Consider the following 10886-nt stretch of genomic DNA (forward strand, 5'->3'; position numbering starts at 1 on the left):
CTTTTACTCATTTAAAAAAGATATGTAGAAATATCTTCTATTGGTAATATGCTTTTACTCATTTAAAAAAGATATGTAAAAATATATTTTCTTTATCTTTACCACCATTAACTTAAACCCTTTCATCCCCTTATGGAACTAGGATGAATTTGAAAGTACTTTTGAAGATAGGGCATGCCACATGCCATCATTTACTTTTATATTGTCTATATAGTTTTCTTGTTCATATGAAAAATAATTTTGCTTGAAATTATGTTAACCCTCTTAGGCTTTATGCTAAAATAGTCAAAACGGATGTGTTAAATCATATAAACTAAGAGCTATCAAAACAAAGCTTTCAAATATGTTGGAATTCCATCTTTAAGCTTGTAAACATGTTTGCATTCCGTTTTTATTTTTAGCTCATGCTACACATAACTCTATATGCTTGATCTTGGTAAAAAATGTAGCTTATTGAAAGGGTCTAATATCTATGATGAATCTACAAGGGTGATGGGATATCACATGTAGCTCTTCATTAGTGAGCAATCTTGATAATAGTCATCCCTAGAAGAGATTCACAGTGATAGGATTGAATGTCCTTTTCAACCTTTCCACTAACATAGTATTTTGAATAACTAGTTGTTAGAATATAAGCTAATCGTGCAATGGAACTCTAAGAAAAACAACAACAGATTTGCCTCGCTTGTGATTGATATTCACGATGGAAGGACCAAACTCTAAGGGTCATGATAAAAATAATAAGAATTCCAAATCCAACTTTGACAGAAAGGAAGTTAAAATTCTAGTTGAGAACATGCAACTCCTGGTTAAATTTAATCAAACTAAAAATTAAAAAATCGACCTCAATGGAAACCATGATGACTTAGACATTTTCATGTGTATGTTGAGGATGCACAAGCTGTAGGTGGAGAGATAAAAGGTGTCTTCATGGAGAGATAAAGGGCCTATTACATCCCATAGCCCTAAATGGAATAAGGAGCATAATTATTAATTATCCTACTTAACATAGGTGCCTTATAGATCATTACATGCTACTAGTGTTTCATAACTTTAATGCATCAAATAAGTAATTCTAATGAAAATGTAAGTTTGTTGGGGAAGCTACTAGGATTACTAGAGTCATTGCCTACAACATGATTAGCTATAATTGGCTCCCTAATTAAGGTTATTGCCTAAAATACGATTGGTGGAATTGGTCCACTAATCACCATCTAGGCCAACATCATAATGACTTATTATATAAGTAATTGTTAGGGATGGAAGATTGCATGAATTTGAAAGCCTTAACAATGGCGCCACAGTGGTAATCATTGACTGGTGAACAAAGTACTCCATTTAGACCATTTCTAACTTAAATTTAGACAATTTCCAATTTAGAGAGTGAAATAGAAGGTAAGCACAACAACATATGCTAATGCAAATTGCTCTCTAACAAGCTAAAATATAAATATAAATTTTGATGATCCTAGTGTCAATGGATAGATGGAAACTAGGACACTGGCACCCCCTTACAATGATAAATGTGCCATACAAATTGATCGCGAATGTGATGGTCTTGCCATTCACATGTATCCTTGCTACACTCATTCACCACATGCAATTTGGCTTTGTATTCAAGAGGAAAACCCAAGTGCCATCTTAAATCTTGCCACTATGGACCATCTCCAATTGATAAAGGGCCATTCTTGTGAACATGGACAAAGACAAGGCCTATGATTACATTTCTTGGGATTTCATACTATCTACTATGGAGATACTAGGCTTTGGCTAAGTTTGCATTGGTATGGTTCATACTCTATTTACTAACGTGGCTCACTTACTAGATCATTGGACCTCAAAAGATCTATCAAACATGGGTGCCCATTGGCCCCGTTCTCTTTGCTATTATTACAAACCCATTACTTAGGAGGCTAGGTTGGTTGGTGCAAAAGGGATCACTCAAACCAATGTTGCTTCTAGATCAAGACTATCTAGTAGCACAATTATTTTGCTAATGACAATTCAAACATTGTCTTAGCAAAGAAGGAGCAAGTCGATCAAATTATAGAAGTCTACTAGCTATTTTCATATGTTTCTGGCTCTTAGTTAAGTTCTCGCAAAATTGAGCTATTGTATATGGGGGTGGAGGACCCACCCAAGTTTATTCATGAGTATAGCTTCAAAGTGATTAGCCTATGTGAATTTTTCAAATACTTAGGTTGCCCATTAGGGCTTAGTCTAACTTAGCAATAAATTTTTAATTGGTTTCTTAGCAAGGCTTAAGGGAAGGTCCCCAAGTAGGCTTTTGAATATATGACTTGTGATTGTTGGTGGCCACAATAGTCTTCATAGTAGTGATATTTGGTTTTAGCACACAATGTTGGAATGTGCTTGTGGTCATATGGTGATAAATACTAGTGCTATGCGATTCTATGGGATCGTATCACTATTGAGAAAGCTAGAGACTTGAATTTGAGCCTTTGAGAGATAATTCAAGAAGGTTCAAGGTACTAAAAGGCCTCAATCCTAACTAGTCTTGGACCATACTAGTAAGATAGTGGTTGGTCCATAAGAAGATCCTAGGTCGTCACTGGGCAAGCCTTAAATGGTCTCATGTGCTTCTTTGTAAAGGCATGCAACTCAACATTAGTGACTCAAAGCTAATTCAGAATATGTTGCAACAATAGAAATTCATGCTTAAGGAAACCAACTAGGACAATATCCAAAATGATCATGGTGACTCAAGCTTGCTCAGACTCATATGGCTTTCCCCTAAAGTCTTTGAGGGAGACTACTTGCCAATCTTAAATGATTCGAGGCTAGTTAGAGCCATGTACAAGAAGGGTATCAGTCATCATTGGATTGATTTGTGGGACAAGGAATAGTTGACTTGGTTCTCATTAGAAGAAGTGGAAATCCATTTTGACCTTACTACCAGGGAGTTACAATAGCTAAGAAGAATCCTACCTAAGGTAAGGAAGGGTGGCCAAGTTCTCACATCCATAAAGAAGCTAACCTCCTAAAATGCTTCCAAACTGATAGAGAAGCACCCCTAAAGGATGAAAAAAGAGAGGAGACTTCAAGGAAAGAGATGGGAGACACATTTTCAAGGTGTATAATCATGGAAAAAAAAGTCTATCCTTGAACTAAAATTAGAACTTAGAGAAGGAGAGTATGGGTTGGTACTCCCTAATCTAGACTCAACCTGGTCCTGTGGAAGACAATAATGAACAAGTGGCCTACTAAAGAACTCTTATCTAAATGAGGCAGGAGCTCTCCTTATTGTGACCTATTTAAAAGACACATTAAATCACTTCAACACTTTGTTTGGGAGTGGCTAGAAACTAGGAGCTTATGGTGCATGATCATGAAGTGGGTGGATAATGCTAGTTTCTACAGTAAGATCAACTACAAGGTGGCACTTTTCAATGACTATGGTGATCTCAATGAATATATAGCCGAATTATGGAATGTCTTAAGGGAAATTGTGATACCAAATGTTTGGAAATTTTGAAATTCCAAGCTTTTTGAGAGAGATGTAATTAAGAATATCAATGTCCTAAGCTGTAAAGAGGAATCACTAATAATGTTGAAAAGCCTTTTAAACAAGAAGGCCATCTTTAGGGCCTACTTCAAGTTTTTGAAGAGTTTGTAGCTATTTTCTTTAGTTGATCCATCACCACTTTGTGGAAGATGTAATATTTTTCTCATTATTTTTTAAAAAGAGCTCCATAGAAACCCTTGAATTTGATCATTGGGCTACTATAAGTAAGTCTATGCTTAACATCAACATCATCCATAGTTACTAAGCATGCATACATTTCTTTTTATTTGACAATTTCTCACACTAAATAAAACTTTGTGTGAGAAAAGAGACAAATATGGATTAAATGGTCTTTCCATACATGCATGCGCGCGCGCACGCACGCACGCACGCACGCACGCACGCACGCACGCACGCACGCACGCACGCACGCACGCACGCACGCACACACACACACACACACACACACACACACACACACACACACACACACACACACACACACATTCACACGCACACGCACACGCACACACAAACACACACGCACACGCACGCATGCACGCATGCACACGCACACACGAACACACACACGCACGCGCACACACACACACACATGCACACATGCACACACGCACACATGCACACACACACACACACACACACACACACACACACACACACACACACACACACACATATAGAGAGAGAGAGAGATCTAAATACCATATTTTCATATATTGAACTTATATGTTTCTATCAAGGTGTTGATGAATGCTCAAGATGTTAACTTTAAATGTATAAGAAAATCAATTGAGCTAGTATGCTCAACAATTGGTAGATAAGTGAAATGTTTGTTGTACTAATTAGAACAATTGTATGATGTTATACATATATATTATTTCAATAAAAGTTTGTGATACTAACTACCATAGTAAATAAATATCTCGTGTAATATCTATACTATTAGTTAAGGAGAGGTGGGGGATGGGTGCCATGTGGCAGCCCCCCACCTCCCCCACAAGAAGAAAAAGAGAGCGCGGGGGCGGGTGCCACGCGTCCAGCACCCGCCCCCACCCAAAAAAACCGCGCCTGCCCCGGCGCGAAGCGCCGTGGCGAGTCTAGGTGCGGAGCGCCTAGTGTAACATTATTTTGAAACTCTATTTATGCTTGTGCTTTTGATAATATCTCATCACTACACTTTCTAGCAAGACATGAACATATTTGTGTGTTTTCCATCTTTCAAAGTGAGATGACATCTAAATATTTTAGTTATATAATAGCTCAAAACTTGACTAAAAATCATGTCTGCATTTACAATAGAGGCAAATGGATTGTTGGCCTAGACCTTGAGTTGTGGTGATTTAAATCAAAGTCATGGATTTGCATCATAGATGCATTGGATTGCATCAATTGTGCTTTTTGTAACTCTAACAATTATTGTTTACACAACTATGTGTTTGTGTGCACTTGCACGTGCGTGCGTACATGTGTGTGTGTGTGTGTGTGCACGCATGTGCGCGTGTGCACAAGCATGCACACTTGTTTAATATATGGATGGATGTTTGTGTCGAGGGGCCTGGGGGGACTTCTCTATGAGACCCGAATATCCAAGATTTTACCTCATCTTTGACTTGTCATTCTATTGGACATGTTGTTTGATCCCCTATACTATGCTTATCATACTTTATAAATATGTTTGTGGTTATGTGGTGATCTATGTTCAAGATGGCATTGAGACATAAGAAGAAATTAGAACAAAGTAATTAGTGACCTAAGTATGAATAGAACATTAAAGAGGCAATTGCATAGCACTTACTTTTGTTACTACTATTTTGCATGCTATATGAGCATTTAGAGGGCAATTACGAAATTCCACCATCATGCACAATCATTACTTGGGAGGCAATTTGCATTCACTAAGAAGCTCCCAATTCACTGAATGTTGGCTTCAAAACTTCTCACACAAAGGGGCCCATTCATATAATGGATGCATAGTTACAAGTTTTACTACCATGATCTCAAGCCACTTATGCAAAGTTTTGTAGGCAACTTTTTTAATTATAGGGATGTGCTTAAGAAGGTGACCTCATTTAATTGATTCTTATCGCCCATTGTACCCATGAGGTTTGAATCATGCTCTATTTATGTGGGCATAATAAATTCTTTTCTGGGGGGGGGGGGGGGGGGGTGGCACGTGCATGCACATTATGTGTGAATGTGCATATGTGGGCTTGTTTAATGCATCTTATGATGATGTTTAGGCTTATTACTATGTTAGGAGACTTTAATATCCAATACCTTGTATGAGATTCTGCATTTTAAATATCATCTTTGAGATGCCATTCTATAGGACATGTTGATTAATCTCCTAGACTATCATGGTTATGATACTTTATACATATTTGTGTGGTTATGTGGTGATCTATGTCTAAGATGACATTAAGTCATATGAAAAATTTAGAACAAAGTAAGTAGTGACCTAAGGATGAGTAGAACATTAAATACGCAATTGTATGGCACTTTTTTGTTGCTAATATTTTACATGCTATAGGAGCTTTATGAGGAATCTACCGCACTCTCCATGATCATGCACAATTTGCACAATCATTACTTGGGAGGACATTTTCATTCACCAAGAAGCTCCCAATTCACTGACTATAGGCTTAGAAACTTCCCACACAAAGGGGCCCATTCATATAATGGATGCATAGTGATAAGTTTTACTCCCATCCCATGCTAATCCTTCATTGTTTCATGCCACTTGTGCAAAGATTTGTAGGCCACTTTTTTAGGGCTTAAGAAGGTGACATCATTTAATTGATTCCTATCACCCATTGCACCCATGAAGTTTGAATCATGCCATCATGGCAATAATACACGGGACCTACATAATTGTGAAATAAACTCACAATGCCCAATGTTGCCCCCTAACCAACCCAAACCCCCCCAAAACAACATGCGCGTGCACACGCACACGCACGCACGCACGCACGCACTCACGCACGCACGCACGCACGCACGCACGCACGCACGCACACACACACACACACACACACACACACACACACACACACACACACACACACACACACACACACACACCCATTCAAGTATACTTATGCTTATAAGACTTTCATGCACATGCTACAAGTACCTTTATGATATTGTTTAAAGTTTCTTTTAAGCTAGAAGAAATATCCCTGACACCTTTGCTCATTAGATCATCAAGATACTTGTGTTTAGCCACTTGAAAAAAGGGGATGTGGAACTATGTTATGCAAATGCCTATTGTTAATGGGCCTAAGTGAACCATCTTCCTATATTGAGTTGGTAATCATGGTTGTTGATAAATTGGTCAATATCATTAGAGATCGTTACAAGGATCTATTGGATTTAAAGGCCACGGCCCCATGTAAAATATAAGCCTTGACATAGCACATTAAGCTATTTTCATCATCATTTTAAAGAGAAGACCCCTGAGTGAGATAAGGCCTTGCATGGCTAACAAGTTATCAACGATAATAAGCAATTTAGTGTCGGGAAAAACCAACATGGCTATTAGAAACTTATGCCATGGATAGAATTTACAACTAAACAAGTTAGGTAAAGTCCTCACTAGTGGTAACCTTTCCATGAGATCATTTTAAAAATCTTCTAGAGAGAAAACTATATATATGTATGATTACTAAGTTGAGAGTTATGCCCAACATTGGCAATTTTGAAGGCATATGGATGCAATGGGCATGAAGTACGCTTAAAAAAATTTGAGAAAACACCTTTGTTGGTAAAATACATCAGAACCTTCATGTTGTTCACTTATTCTAATCTTCATTCTAAGGAGTCAAACTTAAAAGGAAATCGCAATACAATGTTGTGCAATGACACATATAAGAATTTCAAGCTAAATTGGAAAATTTGACCTTTGTGGTAGTAGTAGTTTAAATTCTAAAGCTCCAAGCTTTAGGCACACATCAAATTAGAGTATGCAAAGTTGTAGACTTTTGAACCATCATACTTCTCTAATTGTTCTTATTATCTTGAGTTCAAGTGTCCAAATATGAGAGGAGAATATAACACTCTTTAAGGGATGTTGAAAGAAGACATGAAAGATGGATTTACATGTGATGTTTCAATAGTTGGTTGGTGCTTCTTATATAAACAAGAAGATGGCATCTCTCATGTTGAAGTGATACAAGGAAATCCCATACATTGTGGGATATGATAGGGTGCATAGTAGAGAAAACCCCTTACATCATGGCATGTGAGGGATGTCATTATTCTCCATGGAAGTGTATAATATCCATAAGTTAGTAACAAGCACAATTATTTTGGAAGTTGCCAAACAAACACTATGAGGTCCCTTCTTTTAAAAGTTATATCAATTGCATTACACATATAATCATGTTTATACCAACATTAAAAGTTGCATCAAACACATTACATATATAACCCTATATGCAACAACTCAAGTGAATATTGATTGTCTTAAAAAGAAGAAATAAGTGTATCAAAACTAAGAGATACTAGTGGATTCCATGTAATACACGAATTGCCTCTAAAGTTGACATTGGACAAAAGTTAATGAGTGAAGGATTAGCAAACATTCACTTGAATGAGAAAAGGTTCTACAAGCACTTATGTAAATGAAGGTAATTGGAGACGTCATTTTATGATAAGAATGATGGGATAGCATCATCATACATCAAACAACAACTAGTAAATTATGCATTGGAATGTTTATTTCAAATGGATGGCCTGTTGATTTGACAATGATGTATGGTTAGGTGCATAAGTAAAATGTTTGCTTATAGAACCACCTCTCAAACTCCAAAAAGATGTCCATAATCAGTTACAACTTTTTCATATGGAGAAACATGATTAGGTTGTTGGAAAGTCGTGATAGAAAGGATGTTCAAAGTTGGAAGAATGGAAAAAGTAAATGAGAAACTTTATCAATAACAAGCATTTGGAATAATGTGTAATGTACATGTAGATGAATGGAGGAGAAAAGGAGCCTCAAATTTCATCTAGTTTAGTTATCCTATTGAAATGATTACTTTCCATTGGTTTATTTTGAAGTATGAATGCAAAAGAAATATTAAGACCGCACAAAGTAATACATTGATACTAAGTTTAGTATGATTTAATTTTGTTTTTATAAATACATTTGTAATAAGTTATTCCACATGCTGAATGTAGCACTTTGCAAATAATCTTTCTATATTATGCCATTTGGAGACTCATATTGTAGTCAAGGAACATGAATGAGGTAGTATGTTGTGATTTTTTCACAATGGATTGACTTTAAGAAATGGTTTCATCGTTAATATATTTGCCATAGAAGTTAGCAAGAACAATCATGAAAACATGGTTATACCTAACCTTAAAGGTGGTTTTAACGATTTTTGCAAGTAGTGGCCACCAAAATGTTATAGAATGGGCTTAACAAGGATACAAGAGCCTTGTACTTTGGGATTGATATCAAAGATGCTTGATTTTAAAATATACTCCTAGATACCATCTTATGATTGAGATTTAGTCAAACTCAAGACATCATAGTGGATGGATAGTAATAGGAGGTTTTTGAATTCTTAGCTTTCACATTATTGTGCATTTGCACAATCAAGTTATATTACTCTCCATTTGTCTTTCACTATCTATGGCTCAACTTAAGTTTTTGAAATGGGTACTCATTCAACGACATCAAGAAAATATAATCATTATACATCCTAGTATTTCATTATAAGACTTGAAATCCATCATGAATAAAAACAAGAATACATCAGACAACTTAATCGAACATCAACGTAGCCAAGATATGATACTAGATGCACTACTATATGATAGCATTTATGCACTAAGAAGGTTGGTTTAGGATGTCAAGTTTAATGGTCAAGATTCTAAAGTCATGATGTGGATAAGAGAACTAAGGTCACGTCTTTGTATGTGTGACATAGCTAAAAAACCTAAAGGCGCTTATTTTAGCTTTCAATCAACAAAAATTCTAATATTGTCAATAACACTTGCATATCCTTTGGCAAATTGAAAGTACGCATTATATGGTAAGTTAACTTATCAACATGTAGCATGTCCAAACCTCGCTTTTGGGTTAGAATTGCTAATTATGTAAAATTTTCATAAAAGAAATGTTGATTTTAGCTAGAAAAAGACTAGCAAAAGGGAATATTGGTACACCTAAAGAACTTGAAAGTAGATGTTACTCCAACAATTGATGCAAAGTAGAGACACTCTCCTCCTTGGGGGCATAAGTACATGGAAGTCATATAGGCATTTTATGAGATTAGATAGACCCACTGTAAACCACCCCTTTTTACATGAGAATTTCTTGATCAATGTTTACACCTAAAAATGGGAAGCCCCTAATTCATGATGTATTCTTTGATTGAATCAACCTCTATCAAACACAACTCAATAAGCATGGAAACAAATTTTGTTGAATGTTGCACTTTTGGTGAGGGAGCCAATAGCTATCACAAAATCGCCCTCCTTACCTTGGTTTTTTAAACAAGTCATTAAATTTATCAAGAGGAAACTCCAATTTCAACTACTAACATTATTTTTTTTTGTATTAATATAGGAAAAGAAATATTAGTTACAAGTGAGGGGACATAGCCCATTAACATATTTTATAATGAATAGACCTTCGATGCATTAAGCAAGTGTAGGATGAGTAAGGAGAAGAAATATTAGTTATAGGTGAGGGGCCATAGCCAATTAACATATTTTATAATGAATAGACCTTCCATGCATTAAGCAAGTGTAGGATGAGTACTAAGTCTTATCATGTTGTTTTACAGAAAAAAGAAAAAGATAGATGGTGGAAGTTAGAGAAGAAACTTGGGCTTTCAGCACTTGAACTTAGTAGTAAACAACTCCTTCAAGGAGAGTATCCTTTCACCTACTTCCTTCTCCTTTATGTCCATGATTTTGGCATTACCTTCTTCGAAGTATTTTGTGTTTAGTAGCTTAATGCACTTGCTTTAGCTTCCTCCTTTATATTTGGTTCCCAAGCTTGAATGTTAGAAAAAGAAGATAAAAATTTAGATTGGAAATTAGGCCCAAGCAATCAACAAATACCTTGCCATGAACACTACTTTGTTCTTATTGAGCCAACCATGCTAGAGATATGTGCTTCTAATGCTAGTCCGAATGGCAAGCGAGGGGGGGATGGTTGGCTTCTCCTAATAATAACTCCTTCCATGTTGGAATGTAGGGGTGATGACAAGATGAGCCTATGGATGGTAGATAGCATTTTCCTTGAAGCCCACTAACTAATGAAGCGATGGGGGGATATTTTTTGTTACAGACTTGCATTGGACACATAGACCTAGCCCTATTC

This window comes from Lygodium microphyllum, chromosome 26, assembly GCF_053477565.2.
Source record: "Lygodium microphyllum isolate KBCC chromosome 26, Lygodium_microphyllum_v1.1.10, whole genome shotgun sequence".
Classification (NCBI taxonomy): Eukaryota; Viridiplantae; Streptophyta; class Polypodiopsida; order Schizaeales; family Lygodiaceae; genus Lygodium; species Lygodium microphyllum.